General features: G+C 34.4%; 1 protein-coding gene and 1 long non-coding RNA gene across 3 annotated transcripts in view; one reads left to right on the top strand and one right to left on the bottom strand.

Annotated features, from left to right (window-relative positions):
* The window catches only part of LOC133191427 (uncharacterized), a 31,882-nt gene extending 17,264 nt beyond the window's left edge, over positions 1–14,618 (bottom strand). The window contains exons 1-2 of one of the 2 annotated variants that reach the window (XR_009721682.1): positions 14,503–14,618; positions 2,498–2,593 (exon numbers count right to left, since the gene is read on the bottom strand). This is a non-coding gene — a long non-coding RNA (uncharacterized LOC133191427). The remainder of the gene's footprint in view (positions 1–2,497; positions 2,594–14,502) is intronic. The other variant, XR_009721683.1, reaches the window with a different exon arrangement.
* Positions 1–17,590, top strand: part of LOC133191655 (tyrosyl-DNA phosphodiesterase 2-like) — a 507,986-nt gene that overhangs the window by 301,994 nt on the left and 188,402 nt on the right. The gene's annotated exons all lie outside the window — the stretch shown is intronic.

The following is a 17,590-nucleotide window of genomic DNA, read 5'->3' as shown; positions in this document are numbered from 1 at the left end:
AATTTTTATCAAACAACATTAACATTTTAAAATTTAATGGGTCTACTTAAAGTGGAAGTTTTTTGCTTCCTGCAAATCTTTTATGTGCACAGTCTCACTTAATTCAGTGTATATTAACCCGGAAATGAAACATTTTCTATTAGACGAGATGCTGTCTTCAAATTGTGTGTTGTCTACATGTTATACAGTAGTTTGCTGTACTCATTTTTTAGGGAGACATGACTTTAAAGGACTCTGACTGCATGTTTGATTTCAATTTCAAGCAAAAAATCTTATTTATTCTGTTAGGTAAAGGCAATCTAAATATCAGGTACTCCTTTTTATTTTCTATCGCGTGGATGCTATTTTGTCAATGCGAGAATAAAATTGATAACAACGAAGAGTACTGATTGCCTAATTTTTAAATTCAAACACAGTTCATTTATTGTTTATATAAACACCATCAAACTAATACATGTAATTAACTACTAAGTAGACCAAGCTTGTGCCCAAATGGGACTAGCGACTAATTATGGTACAAATGTATAATTATGTCGAATTACCCAGGTAAAATCATAAGGTAATTATCTAGTCTTGTCGACAAAAAGCACCAGAATTCGGAATGTACAGTGGTCGGAATATACAGTGTTTTATTCTATATATATTATAAAGAAATTTTTGGGAATAAAATATTTAAGTTTTAATGGTCGGAAAGTCCAGTGTGCTGGATTGCACAGTTGTCGGATTGGACAGTGGACACTGTAACATCATAACTGATTGTCGGGATGCACTCTTCAACTTGAAAATTAAGGAATTAAAGAAAAGGCGTTAATTTTTTTCAATGAACAAAAAATCAGAACAAAAGAAACTAAGAATCAGAACAAAAGAAATATCAGTGGATAAGGCCACAATTAAAAAATTGTTGGTTTGGCATTGCCGATTGAGTCTTTAAACACTTGGGTCAGTAGGTAGGGAAAATATTTTTTTTTTTTTTTGCTGATACAAAAATTAATGCTATTAAATTAATTGTGTTGTATTATTGCATTTTGTTATACAAATTAACAACTATGTCAAAACAGATATGAAATTTCACACGTCATACAGATTTCTTATACAGTTTCAGGTCTTGAGTGACAATTATGAAGCAAGAACTTCTGCTTTCTGCTTTCTGAGCAGGAAAGGGCTTATACAAAACAAATCAAACAACACTAACAAACAAATGCTGAAATGATACATCGTGATATGTAGGTATATTGGGTTTGGATAATACACAGACATTATGATATGATACATCTCTCAAAACAATTTTATGATTCAATACATGAATCTAGACATTATTTAAGTTATAAAATTTTAATAAAATTACTTTCTTATTAATTTTTTTCTAAGGATAAATTAACCATAAATGTACAAACAAACAAACAAAAAAAAATCAAAAATCAAATCACTTGAATTGAAATTTACAGCAAGGTATTGCTGTAAAAATTATCATTAATATATTTGTCTAGGGAGGAATTGATGGGAATTGCTTTAATTTGTTTTTAAAAATTTCAAAATGATTTATAAATCATGATTGTCAAATGTCAATAAATAACACAATAAAGTAGATTCATCATTTAGTGTAATGGCTAAGCATTCAGATTTGTTGTGTTTCTCATATATATACTGAAACTTTGAATGACACAGTTTATAAACAAGCTGTCTTCTCTGTAGTAGCGGCACTAGTGAAGAATCCAACATGTTTCAAAACTTGTAAGAATGGCCTGATTTGAATGTGTAAGATACAGTTGCAATGCCAACCATGCCAACATTTGGCATTTGTTTATTTTTTAGTTATTTATGAACCAGCAATAATTAGGGCTGCACCAAATATATTGATACATATCTAGATTAATGAATATATCGTATCCAAAAAATAACTTAATTCCAATACATTTTGGGCAGGCAGTTTTTTTATGTAATTCTGTGAAAAAGTTGGGAATTTCAATCACCAAAGATTATATTTAACTGTTTTGAATTAAAACTGATCAAAAATGATATAATCGTTAAGGAGGTAGCACATCTTAGATGATTATTACAAAATCATAAAAATACATAGACAACTTTACTTAGCATGTTGATTTTACAGTCAAGAAAAGTTTGAATTTGAAGTGTAATTTTTAAAGACAGTGAGACAAAGAATTAAAAATGAGTTGCAAAACAATTATTATTTTTATAAAATTCATGCATAATGATTTATAAGACTTTTTTGACAGAATTGTTAAAGAATCCAATATATTGCATATTGCATTAAAAAATGTCTTCTTCTTTTTTTTTGCTCAATACACAGCCCTAGCAAAAATGATATACAACAAGGACTTTGATTGGATTATTAACATTCATTCAATTGATCATAATTATTAACTGTTATTGCACTTTCATTTTCAAAATGTTGTTAGGTATGTTGTTTGTTCATTCTTTTGCATTGATATTATAATTTATAAAAGAGTATTTTAGCAGAAAAAAATTATCAATTTACCTTTCTTGGAATAAAGACATGTTGACCCTTGAGCTGAGATTTTCTCTCTTTCCATAGATGTGTTACACTGGGGTCCACATGATTCTAGCAGAGACCCTGTAAAAAAGGACTTAATTATGGAAAAGCATGAAGAATATATGCCTATTATACATATCTTAAATTCTAATAAAAACAATGTTTTTTAATTAAGATCCATATATTTCTAATGATTGACATAATACAAATTCAAAATAAAATATGCATGTCTATATTATACCTTAAGCAGACCAATTGCATTAATACATCCTTCAGGAGACCAACTTAAATCAATATTTGAGAAATATTTGTGAGAACAATAAATTTGTCTACTTTACAGTACTAAATGTACATGGAATCTATTGGATCATGTTACTTTAATTGACCTGCCTTAGTTCAACACAGGAATCTAACAAAGAAATTGAGCCAAAACAACATTTTAAGACTTTTTGAACAGTGCATCTTCCTATCATTTCAAAACCATTACCAGTAAAAAGCTAATATAGGAAAATGATGACAATTAATTAATATTGTACTTTCAGGTATATTAAATGAATCAATCTGATTCGTCAAGAAACATTTGTTAAAAAGCACTATTACCCACTGAATAATGAAGCCACGCCCTCCAGAGTCGCAACAGTCAACATTGCTTGACGACGGGTGATATTCCAAAAAATAGTGACTGCGCAGATTTATGCGCTCAAGGTTCACTATTATTTGTATTTGTATAAAACATTCAGTATAATATAATAAATGTTGCATGTAGTTGAGTGTAACATTGAAAATTTTCACCCCTCGAAAACCAAATACGTCAAAAAGGGGATAGGTTTCTTTTCCAACTTCTATATAGTTTCGCCCCTGCAAAAACTGGTATAGACCTAGGAAATGTTTAAACGGGCTAAGAGAAATCAAATGCATCGAGAGTACTTTAATTGTTTTTACCCAAGTTACATGCCAAAAAAGATTCAGAAAGACGTCACATAAAGTTAACGTTGATTTGAACTGAAGTTAGGGTGTCAAAAGTCATTCACGTCCAAAAGTGACATTGATCATGTGTGGTAGATAATAAACTCCTACGAGCAAAATATGCTGGCATAATCAAGTGAGGATCTTTCCCTAATCCTATATATAAATCCATTTAATACAATATTATATGCACTTAAGCAGCTGTTTATGACATTGTAAAATTATATAAACAAGACCAGTTTATATAATTTATAACAAGACCGGTTTATACAATTTATATACCAGGGTAATTAATAATATAATTTATATAATTTTATCAAGATAAGTGTATGGGGTAGAGGGAGCAGACATTGAGAAACAATGTTGTCGGACCTCATGAAACTAAACTAACAGTCTTCCAAATAACCCGGGAGTCCAATGCCAGGGACCTGTTAAATTTGCAGCTGGGCATGTAAAAATTGTCAAATTACATGTCCGAAGAGGGCATATGTGAATCTTCTTTCATTGTACGATCTTTACTTGCCATTTATTCTGTCCTACCCCCATTATTCCCGTAAACGTTGCTATATGTAATGTCTTAGATGGATTGCCTGTCTACATTCTCGATATGACCTGTCAAATGATTGTCAATCTAATCATTGAAGTGTTTAGTTTAACCTATTTGTTTTCTCGAAGTTTCTTGCTAAATTACGAGACGTTCATCGATGCCACATACTGTGGCACTACAGTCATGATCCCATTTCTGAAATTCAGTTCAGCTAAACCGGCCAACAAATGACCAGCATGCAACTCAAAAGTTATTAATGAACAAAAACGCTTTAGAAAATGGCAATCACGGTGAATAAACACACGTGGTACAGTCACGGAGAAATACAATGCTGAAAAAATTAATATAAAACCTTTATACCTAATGTTTTTTTTTTGTAGCACAATACTGGTAAATGTAAGAATTTTGAGTAGGGCATGTACAAATTTGAATGCGCTGGGTAAAAATGATAGGTCTACATGCCCGAAGGGCATGTGCTGAAAAAGAATTGTTGTGAAGACTGAACTAAAGTGACAGCGCCGGGTGATCATATAAAGTCCCTTTTATTGCATAATAATTTGGCAAATTATCAACATATCACGCTAAAATTTCCAACATATCTTAACGGTGAGAATTTTTATTTTTTAAGTTGAAACCCTCTGACCTGTGAAAAAAATGAAATTTGTATCATCTAAAGTCTTAAGATGTATCAAAGTAATTTTCAAAACAAATTTGCGGTTGGGGTTATAAATGAAGGATAAAACCAGAGACCTCGGAATGGAATACTCGGAAGTCTCTGGTTTTATTCTACCCCAACTGGAAGTTGTATCCCATCTAAAGTCTTAAATTTAACAATGTATCGAGGTAATTTTTGAGGAATAAATGAGTGGTTTACAATAAAGAGTCTCGACCAGAGACGTCTGAAACAATTTATTTGACAAGAAAAAAGTCTCTTGAAGCGAACAATGTCATTTTAAAGTAGGTTAATGATTGATATATGAACAAAATAAGAGCTTGAAGCAGGGTGCCTAAAATTGAGTTAGATACCTTGTGGTAAAAATAAGTAGGGGTGCACCGTATATGAAACAAGTGCCTGTGATTGATAGTCTGAAATTTCTCTTCACATAAATATTAAAAGCTTGCAGTGATCGCTATAAATCTATACAACAGTCAAGTTACATATGGTAAACTAACATAAAAACAAGATTACAACAGTCATGATTACAGAAGGTATATTTTGAAGACTCTAGGTCAGTAGGTGGAGTGCGGGACGGTTCGCCCCGAAAGACCATTCGCGCTGAGACGTTTCGCCCCAAGACGGTTCGCGCCGAAGATCAATTAATCAATTATGTGGTAATTATCACTTGTTAACAGCAATTATTAATTTCTAAATAACTTTTGTACTGTGCTATATAAATCCAATCCATTGGTTCAATCAATAACCCGTGATTATTTTAATGACATGATGATTTAAAAGAAAAAAATATCTATTTTGATGTAACAGGCATAGAAATGTCACTTTTGAAATTAGTTATATGAAAAGATTTTTTTGAGAAGTATATTTTTGATAAGAACTTATCATGCTTATGTAATAGTGTTGGATTTGTTTAAAATAAAGTAACAGAACTTGCCAGAATATATTTTTTAACTTTTATTTAAATTTGTTATTCAAAACCTAGATCCACCCCTTAGTTCTCCCTTATCTGTACATACTTATATATATACCTAAGGGCATTGGTCAGGTGTTTTGGAAGTGGTTATTGTTATTTTGGTTTTTATTGGTTATTGATTTGAAAGGTCTGATTCTATTGGTTTTATTGACTGGGTTGGAGTTTTCCCGCTTTATTAAGACCATTCTTTGTTCAATGGTTGATCTGACCAGACTATATATATATTAAAAAAAAGACATTCTTGACTTTGGACAGATTTCCATTTCTGATCACCATTCATGTAGATGCTTCTATATTAACAATTTGTGGGAAAGCCTATTCCCATAGAATGGGCTTACACAATACAACACAATATATATATAATCACTCCACTGTGCAATAAATCTGATGAACCCTGACAGGAGTGTTGTGTTATATACTTCCATAGTGACACCCCTGTTACATTTTGGCGCCCACGTTGGGACACAGTGGCTTTGAGTGCAGACTGGAGACGAGTGTATGGTGTGTGGTACGTTTACGGATCCATGGAGATCGTCAGGCCGTCAGTGACGCATAAACTTACCTGTGATGACTGTGTTTATCCACCCAAGTTACAAACTTTGATCCGCGCCTAACAAGTGACATTCTGAAGGATCATCAGTGACACCGGTGTAGTGCATTTGAGACTGCATGCAATCATTTAATCTGTGATATTTATCTTTACCAGCTGGTGAGTTATATGCATGTTTATAAACTGTAGATTTTAGAACTTGGTGCACCGTTAGAGTTGAATATGTAAGTATATATATTTTTTTCTTTGTAAAGAATTTAATATTCACGATTGATCAGTGGTGTAAATTTTTTTGAATAGGCCTACATTTAGCTAGCTAGTAATATTTTTATAGTTTAAAGTTGATCATTGTCTGTCTGTTCTGTCCGTCATAACTGGGTTTGTTATTATTTTTTTATTGTGCACATATTGGTATTAGAACTTTACAATGTAAGAAGAACTACAGTGAGAGTGAGAGCATGGGTAAGTTGTGTAATTAACAGTGCACACATTTCCCTCATTCCATTCCCAGTTTTAATTAGTGGTTAATTGCTATTTCTTTCATCTGACATTTTACAGACAAGACAGTAAGACTACAACAGTTGAATTTGCTAGTTATATTGGTCGTATTCAAGTCAGTTGATCTGAGTTTGTCGTGATATTTTGTGAGGTCATTGTTGCTTCAGTGTTATCAGTGGTTTTGTAATTGTCTGGTAGTTAATCCCAAACACCCTATTACCCAAAATCCCATTACCTTTAAATTGTACATATTATTTATTGTTTACAGTAGTGTTTGTATAATTTCATTCGTATCAATTTAGATCGGGTTCGGTTTCTTATCCGCATTTCAGTCGAGTTCGGTTTTTGTTTTGCGAATTCCGTTCGAGCTCGAAATCCGTTTCATTCATAAACCGGAAGTTTACAAAACGTGATTCGGTAATTCTTGATTTTTTTGTTTTCAGCACTTAAATTTTGTTTTAAAACTTCAACAACAATCTTTGCATTCAGTTTTTGTGTTCTTGTGTTGTTATCTCAAAGATTCCTACGTCTCAGGTAAATATTTCTGCTTAAAACCTTGTGTTTATTTGATTATTTGCACTTCATTTCTTCAACATAAAATCAGCTGATTTTGATTGACAAGAAAGTTCATATTGACAAAATTATCTGTTTGTTTTCAGTATTGAAATTATTCGCTGATACTTTTGATTTGTTTTTGAATTGATTCACGCTTACCAAACTTGCTTATTACAGTGCAAAGAATTAAAAGTTATCTTTATTGCAGGTTGTAAATAGTATTTTGTGTTTCAGCCATAAGATAAAATATTTTGAGTGCATTTATTGACCGGAAGTGCAACACTTAGCGGAAGTGCATCCTACTTTCATTTTCTATTTATATTTTGACATTATTTATACTTTCCCAAAGATTATTAGTTCATTTTGAACTACCCTCCTGGAATTATTTGCAATTTTATTTCACCATGAGATAAATTACAGGTACAAACAGTTGCTTTATTTTAAATATTGTGTATTATTCTGCAGCATTGTAAATATTGTGTACTATTATTTGTGTTACCATACAATTATTCAACAATCATGTCTGAAGAAGCAGCGATGACAAAGGAGGAGGTGAAGAACATGCTTATTGCCTGGAAGGCAATGAAGTTGAAGCCTAAGGCTGATACCCCACAGGACTTCATAGACTGGATGACCTCTACATTTATTAAGGAAGAACCTACAGAGACAACTGAATCTCCAAGCACAACAGCTTCCAGTAACACAGCTCAACCTCCACCATCTTCTGGGAAGCCTATGCCTTACACTCCGTTCCCACGGATATCGACTTTCTCAGGAGATAGTAAGAGTGATGTTACTTATGATGTTTGGAAGTATGAAGTAGAATGTCTCATCAATGAATCATATCATCCAGACACTATCCATCATGCCATTAGACGTTCGTTGAAGGGAGAAGCGAGTCGTGTGATAGTGCATCTTGGACCAGGGGCATCTACTCAAAGTATCATTAAGAAACTAGATAGCATCTATGGTACTGTAGCTGAGAAAGAGGACATCCTGTCCGAGTTCTATAGTGCTAGACAAAAGGATGATGAGGAATGTGCAAGATGGAGTTGCAGATTAGAGGACATTTTAAGCAAAGCCATACAGAAAGGACTTATTGCACAGTCACAGTCCAATGAGATGCTACGGACAATGTTCTTCAAAGGATTAAGGCCATCACTGAAAGATATTTGTGGACATCTCTTTGACAAGACTCTCAACTTTGATGAGCTCAGATCAGCAGTGAGGAAAGTAGAGATGGAGCATCAACCTCAAATCAAAGAGAAGAAATCAGCAATTGCAAAAGCTGCAACACCTGCTGAACACTCTACTGATAGACTTGATGATCTTGAGGCAAAGATTAATCAACTGACCACTGCAATGCAAGGATTTAAGGATCGTCAGTACACTTACAACAGACGATTACCACAAACATTCAGTGCACCTAGACCATCCTATCAAAGAGGTAGACAAGATAGAGTTTATAGAGGAGGATACAAACAGAATCCTAGGATACCTCCACCTCAGGTCACACATGATGATGTGCAGGAATCTCAGAGATATAGGAGGAAGGAACCACCTACTTGCTATAGATGTGGACAAGTCGGACACATTGCAATTGGATGCAGGGTAATGGTGGATCACAGACGCCAGGCTTTAAACTACAACAAGTCAACCCCTGGGGACGAGGAGTTGGCTCGAGGACCAAGAGTCCCAGAACGGAAATTATAGGAAAACCAAATGAGATTACAGTTGCCATCAACGACACTCAGTGTACCGCTCTTCTAGATACTGGTGCTACCGTATCTACCATTAGCCAGTCTTTTTATGATCAGTACCTTCAAGATGTAGAGTTACATCCCATTGAAGAGGCTATTAATATAGAATGTGCTGATGGACAACTGATGCCATATAGTGGTTATGTGTGTGTCAACCTAACACCATTTGGTATTCCAACATTGGACAGACTCCAGGATTGTTTATTCCTTGTTGTTCCAAATAGCAACTACAATATGCATGTTCCTGTGCTTATTGGAACCAACATAATCCAGAGTCTTATAGATGTCACAAAGGAGGAATATGGATCCAGATTTCTTCAAGAAGCAGCTTTAACGACACCCTGGTACTTAGCCTTCCGCTGTATTGCTATTAGAGAGAAGGAATTAAGTAGGAATGGGTATTCACTAGGGTTAGTGAAAAGTGCAGAGACATCCAGAGTGATCATTCCTCCAAACAGCAACATTACCATTAATGGGTACATTGACAAGAAGATTCCTTACCACAGATGTATTGTTATGATGCATGAATCTAACAAATCCTGTATGCCAAGTGATGTTGACATTGAGGCAACTCTCCATCCTTATCTGTTTGAGGATCATCAGATAATGCCAGTAAACATCAACAACGTCACAACTAGAACCATCTCAGTTTCACCAAAGAGCATCATTTGTGAGATTCAGCCAGTAGAAATACAGGATACAGGACCAACATCTAGTGAATCTTCATCAGTGTCACCAGAATTAGAAGACATTATATCCAAAATTCACTTGCCAGAGGATATATCAGATGAAGAACAGCAAGCATTCAGAGAATTAGTGGAGTCATACCAGGATATATTTTCAACAGGTGCCACAGATATTGGAACAACAGACAAAGTGAAACACAGAATTGAACTTGCTGACTCAACACCATTTAAGCAAAAGTATCGACGAATTCCACCTGCTATGATAGATGAAGTCCGGTCACATATTAAAGAGTTGTTGGCAGCAGGAATTATTAGACCTTCACACTCACCTTTCTCCTCCAATGTCGTACTGGTCAGGAAGAGTGATGGATCTCTACGACTCTGCATAGATTATCGACAGTTGAACTCCAGAACTGTAAAAGACAACTATGCCTTGCCCAGAATTGAGGAGATACTGGACTCACTATCAGGAAACACCTATTTCAGTGTTCTCGATATGAAATCAGGATACCACCAAATAGAAATCGAAGAGCGGCATAAAGAACGAACTGCATTTACTGTGGGCCCTCTTGGATTTTATGAGTTTAATAAAATGAGTTTTGGCTTAGCTAACGCACCTGCAACTTACCAACGTCTACAAGAGCAATGCTTAGGTGATTTACATCTTAAAATTTGTTTTATATATTTAGACGACTTGATTATTTTTTCAAAATCTTTCAGGGAACATATTAACAGCTTGCAGCAAGTATTCCAGCGTATCAGAGAATATGGGCTTAAACTTTCTCCCAAGAAGTGTTCACTCTTCAAGAAGAAAGTTAGATATGTCGGACACATCGTGTCTGAAGATGGGGTGGAGCCAGACCCAGACAAGTTGTCGAAAGTCAAAAACTGGCCAGTTCCAACAAATGCAGAGGAAGTTAGGCAATTTTTAGGCTTTGCGGGTTATTACCGTAAATTTATACAGGACTTTGCAAAAATTGCCAGACCATTAATTGACATTATGGCTGTTGGAAAGAAGTCTAGAGGGAAGCAGAAACCAGACCCAAAATGGAAATGGGAACAAGAACAACAGGAGGCATTTACTTTACTTAAGGATAAGCTTACTTCACCACCTGTTCTAGGTTATCCAGATTTCACCAAACCATTTAAGTTGCACACGGATGCTTGCCAGACAGGTCTTGGTGCAGTATTATATCAAGAACAGGAAGGAAAAGATAGAGTCATTGCATACGCAAGCAGAGGATTGAGCAAGTCTGAGAAGAACTATCCAACTCACAAGCTTGAATTTTTGGCATTGAAGTGGGCGATTACTGAAAAATTTTCCGACTATCTACAAGGAAAGGAATTTACTGTCTACACTGACAACAATCCACTTACCTATGTTCTTAGTACTGCAAAATTAGATTCTACTGGACATCGTTGGATTTCTGCTTTGGCCTCCTTCAACTTCAAAATTTTATACAGACCGGGAAAATCAAACACAGATGCGGATAGACTTTCCAGACTCGACAACACAGAAACCATTGACAGCGACTCTATTAAAGCTATATGCCAAATTGGACAGCCATATGCAGAGACTTTAGCCATAGATGATGCTATTTGCCAGCTTATGCAGCCAAGTTTAGAAATAGCAGATCATTTAGACATATCAGCTATTCAAGATAAAGACCCTACTGTTTCTTTCTGGAAAACCCAAGTGGAATTAGGAACCAGACCAGATAGGGATTCTTTGAACACTGAAAATGACTTAATTTTCTACAGGAATTTTTCCAAATTCAAAGTCAAAGAAAACATCCTATTGAGAGAAGTGAAAACAGAAGATAGCACCATCCATCAATCTGTCATTCCCATGTCAACCATTCCAACTGTATTACATCACCTGCACAATAAGATGGGACATTTGGGCAGAGACAAGACTATTTCATTAGTGCGACGACGATTTTATTGGCCAAAGATGCAGAAAGATATCATCGATTGGATTGATTGTTGTGAAAGATGTATAAAGACTAAGACAAGTGACCAGAGAGCTGAATTAGTTAACATCCAAACATCCCAGCCACTGGAACTTGTATGCATGGATTTCCTAACATTAGAACCAGCAAAGGGAGGAGTACAAAACATCTTAGTCATTACAGACCATTTTACCCGTTTTGCGGTGGCAATACCTACTCGAAACCAGACAGCCAAAACAACTGCTGAAGCTATCTTCAATCATTTCATTTTACATTATGGAATTCCAGAAAAACTACATTCGGATCAAGGAACAAATTTCTGCAGCAACATCATTAAAGAATTATGTACTCTTTTAGGAATTTCCAAATCAAGAACAACCCCCTACCATCCGATGGGTAATGGTATAACAGAACGCTTTAACAGAACTCTTCTTTCCATGCTGAGAACTTTAGAAAACTCCCAAAAGCCTGATTGGAAAAGTCACATCAATTCCTTGGTTCACGCATATAATGCCACAACAAATGATTCAACAGGATTCTCGCCATTTTACTTAATGTTTGGGAGAGAGCCTAAATTACCGGTTGATATCATCTTTGGATTTCCTCAGCAGTCAGATGAAGAAAAATGCAATACTAAATACATCAACAGATTGAAAGAACGACTACAAGATGCATATAAGCTAGCTAATACAGCAATCAAGCATTCCCAACAAAGGCAGAAGGAAAACTACAACTTAAGGGCAAGAGCGGCTACTGTACAGGTCGGAGACAGAGTTTTGGTGAAAATTGTATCGTATGATGGAAAGCATAAGATCGCTGATAAGTGGGAAGATGAGCCTTATGTAGTCGTTGCTCAATCTAATAAAGACATACCTGTTTACAAAGTTCAACGAGAGGACGGTGAAGGAAGATGTAAAGTTCTACATAGAAATTTATTGCTTCCAATAGGTTCTAAATTACAGAAGTCTACACCTCCTCCATCAAAACCACCAAGATATAGAAAGAAGGCAACAAGAAGAGAATTTCCAATAGAAACAATAATTTCTAATGAGAATTTATCAGATTCAGATAGCGAATTTTCTTTTATAGGTTACCCTATAAGGCAGTCAGAAAATTCACACCAAGGAATTCCCAGTCAAGATGGTGACGACCATTCTTTGACTGAGGAATCTTCAGTTATGGATTCTGGAGAGGACGCTCTCCACCAGGATGAGCCTGGGAACCATGCTGAAGAGGATGAAGAGCATAATGATGATGTTGATGAAGTTGACGATGATATTGATGATGATATGCCTTCGCATGCTGATGATACTGTTCATCAGGAGCAAGAGCCTTCAACACAAGATACCCAAGTACCAGTACCAGCACCAAGGAGATCAACTAGAAACAAAAGTAAACCACCTTGGACAAAGGACTTTGTGATGATGAGTCAGACACAGCCAGACTGGTTACAGAGAGCCAATTTTATCAAGAGTTTGATGGAACAAGGAACTTTAGAGAGTGTTGACTCCAGTGTTTGCCAGTTAGCCTTGTTAAACCTTGTGTCTGCATCATCTAAATAATGTTTTAATTGTATATTATGTATTTTTATGCTTTATATTTCAGGATTATAGTTTCCCATTTGAATGACGTGGACGTCATTCCGCGACCGGGGGGAGATTGTAATAGTGTTGGATTTGTTTAAAATAAAGTAACAGAACTTGCCAGAATATATTTTTTAACTTTTATTTAAATTTGTTATTCAAAACCTAGATCCACCCCTTAGTTCTCCCTTATCTGTACATACTTATATATATACCTAAGGGCATTGGTCAGGTGTTTTGGAAGTGGTTATTGTTATTTTGGTTTTTATTGGTTATTGATTTGAAAGGTCTGATTCTATTGGTTTTATTGACTGGGTTGGAGTTTTCCCGCTTTATTAAGACCATTCTTTGTTCAATGGTTGATCTGACCAGACTATATATATATTAAAAAAAAGACATTCTTGACTTTGGACAGATTTCCATTTCTGATCACCATTCATGTAGATGCTTCTATATTAACAATTTGTGGGAAAGCCTATTCCCATAGAATGGGCTTACACAATACAACACAATATATATATAATCACTCCACTGTGCAATAAATCTGATGAACCCTGACAGGAGTGTTGTGTTATATACTTCCATAGTGACACCCCTGTTACACTTATATAGCATATAGCATTACTCAAAATCGCAAAGAAAATTGGAGTCAGTGTGCATCCTAGCTATTGAGCAACGGTAAAATGAACTTGACACCCGTCTCATAATTTAATTCTCCTCTTTATCTTAACATGGAGAGTCTCCAAATTATAGTTATAACACCCTAATTACAAAACTGAATCAGACAATTATGATTGATGAATAAACATAATTATATCTGCACATGGATAATTGTACATTTAATTATGGTATAAGCCTATTTTCAACAACTTTTAAAACATTAAAGGTTTTTAGTAACCTTAGAACTTTTTTTAACACAGTCAATATTAACCTTATATATAAATATTTATCTTAAAACATCGTAATATATCGTTGTAGACAATGTAGATTAAATTGGGCGCGAAACGTCTCGGCGCGAAACGTCTTTAGGGGCGAATGGTCTGGGCGCGAAACGTCAATAGGGGCGAAACGTCCCGTTACCAGTAGGTGAATGTAAACAGGTAAACACACGTGGGACAGTCACCGCAAATAAATGAACCACAAAACAAACGACTTATAACATTAAAATGTAAATATTCATCTGCACACAGAGTTTTGCATAATAATTTTAAAAAAGTGTAAATTAAAATATAAAATAAACAAACCTCAAACCTTGTAACAAGGCTTGTTTCCCTGCATTCTTATATCTGGTTCTCTGTCACTGAAAATGCAGGGAACCCAGGGTGCGTTATTAACTCGTACACAGATTTGTTGATACGAATAAACCTATAAACATATATATACGAAATAAAATATTATCTTAAAAAATGAAGAATTTCAAATTGCTTGAAAAATTATCTTTATGTAGTTTATAATAAATGGTTGTAATTGTATATTAATTTCTATCTATCCATTAAAATTTGATATTTATATCAGCTTATGTATCCGTCTGAACAATTATTGTTTTTACACTCCCTGTCACATCTTAGTTAAGCCTGTAAGCATGGTAAGTAGGAATCAATTTCAGTTGAAGGGGACCAAAACCAAACATTTTTTAGTTTCATTTGGTGGGGAGGGGGGGGGGGTATAAACCCCAAATGATCATTTTATCTCCGTCACTGAACTGCTGAAAATAATGAAGGGAACTAGGCTGCGATAATGATTTGTAAAGAATTTCCAATTGCTTGGAAAAAAAAAAGCTTTTCGTGTATGTGGTTTACAATAATGGTTGTACTTGTATATTTTCTATATATCCATTAAAATTTCATAGTATCAGTATTTCACTATTTGTAAACATTAACTGTTACAATAATATTAAATAAATGTTACACTCACTGTGTAACATTTAGTTACTGTCACATCTTCATAATTAACGAGAATATTCCCTTCCGTAAATATTGCTATATATCTGAACTGTTACCAATTAATCTTTCTTTGGTGAAAGAAAACCTCAGGGATGGAGAGTAGGCCCGTACGTAATTTAGTTGGAGGGGGGGGGGGTGAGCACAACCAAACAACATTTTTCAGTTTCAGGTTGGGGGAGGCTACAAACTAAAGATTTCTTAATAAGCAAAAGAAAAATACATTACCAGAGGTTATTATTTAGGGGGACCAAAAGCAAAAGTAAAAAATAGATCATCAGAGGTTATTATTGAGGGAGTCCAAACATAAAGGAGCAATGTTTTCTATAGTATACCTAAATTTCATTTCGTACGTTCCTTCAGCCATGTATTGTATCAAATCTGCTTCACCCTTTTTTTACTGCATATGCATTTTAACAGCAGAGGACCACATTATATTAATAAATAATTATTAAATTACAGCTATTTTTTTCTTACAGGGTCTGTTTCATTTATACTATATCATGATGATCATGTCCTGCATGATGTTTACAGAAAGTTTAATTTAAATTTTTAAGCTCGACATAGCTGCGTCAACTTGCGAGACTATTTTTTTCTACGTTCGGCCTAATCTTTAAATATTTTCTGCATTTGTTTGTGGACTTGCATAAAAGAATTAAAAATATAGGGGCCTATCATTTAACTTTATTTCGAATTTCCTTCAGGATTTTATATACCGAACTATAGTCTAATGATTATTTAAAATCATACTTTTTCTCTTAAAAGCTAAATTACTAGGCAAAAAAAAAAAAACAAAAACAAAAACAAAAAAAACACGAATGTTTGTCTTGCGTATTCTTAATTACAACTTATTACTGTATCATTTTAGTTACTTACCCAAATTTCTCAACATTCATGGTGTTCAGAGGTCATTTTCTGAAAACTGAAGAGGCATTCCGATGGCATTCGGAACAAATGACGGAAAGCACTTGCTAAGAATTCAAAACATGGTCCATAAATTTACAATATTTTTCCTTTTTAGGTTTTTAACATAAAAAGTGGAAAACTAAGTTAAAGAAACACTCATTAGAACATATCAAAAGCGGAAAAAATATATATGCTAGATTTTTTGTTTAATTGCATGTTTTTCATGGTCTCCAAAATGCAGAAAAATTATCCTTTGAAATTATACGTAGGTTATACATTCTTTTCTTTTTTAGGGAAGATGATAGGAATTAGACAACTTTTGAATGTTAAATAACAGAGTTAAAGATTAATAATATTTAATGGCAGACTGTTTATTTATCTATAAAAAGACATTTGCAATACTGATGAGGTCAAAATAATAGGGAGACCGAAAAAGGTCGCCTTAATCCAGTGGTCTCCCTAAGCCAGAAAATATATCCTCCTTGGTCTCCTAAAGCCATATGTCATATATATATATATATATATATATATATATATATATATATATATATCAATGTTGTAGGGATTTTTGTATAGTTTTGGATTCAATTCCATTTTGATTAAAGGGAATGTTAAAAATATTTAAAACTGACATCAGATTTTGAGGAATTTCCTCCTTAGTCTGTATTCTGGTGTCGGGGAATCCAAATATGGACTTTCTTTGTTTGTTTAAAAAAAAAAGACCATTAAAACAGTCAATGGGAAACAATAAAGTTTGGTTCGAATGTGATGAAGACCAAACTATTTATTTACTTAAGGTAGTAGTGAATCAAAAGAGACATCGTGTATAATAGGTTTATTGTAAGACCGATGTCCATGACTACGCTTACGTCTCTGTCCATTGTTAAAAAGTCCCATCACATTAACATTGCTACTGTAACACTATGAACTTGAAAGATTCCCATCACTATCGACATTGTCATTGCTACAACATGGAAAGGTCGTGCCTAGTTTTCTAATCCAGTATTCTTCTCGTTGTCTACGAAATGGTGTACTTAATGATGGGCTATTGGAATGATGGTAAGTCTTTTCTAGAATTCTAACATTCATTGACAAAATATAATGATCAGGTAAATTAAAGTGCTTGTAAAGAAGCTGCTGGCCCCCATTCTTAATTTGGAATCTATGCTTCGATATTCTTTTAGTACGTAAACCCTTGGTTTCACCAACAAATAATCAGCCCACAAAGGGTCCATTCTATTCCTTAGACAACATTAGAAGATTTGCCGTTCCGATTTTCCAAAGTTTTGGTATAGAAGCTCTGTCCCGTAAGATTACAAGACTTAGTAAATGAAGATCTTGCAATCAAAAACATCACAGGTTTTACAGTTTTTGACAGAACATTTTGAAATAGAAGACATGGGATCAGGAAAGGAATCGTCAAATTTATCTCTAATAGAAACTTTACATTCCTTCATGTTTTTGTATGAACTGTTTTATTTTAAAA

This window comes from Saccostrea echinata, unplaced genomic scaffold (assembly GCF_033153115.1).
Source record: "Saccostrea echinata isolate AGI-Se365-2 ecotype Australia unplaced genomic scaffold, CSIRO_AGI_Sech_v1 ptg000023l, whole genome shotgun sequence".
Lineage (NCBI taxonomy): Eukaryota > Metazoa > Mollusca > Bivalvia > Ostreida > Ostreidae > Saccostrea > Saccostrea echinata.
The sequence above is the reverse complement of the archived record's forward strand: the minus strand, read 5'-3'. Positions and strand labels throughout refer to the sequence as shown.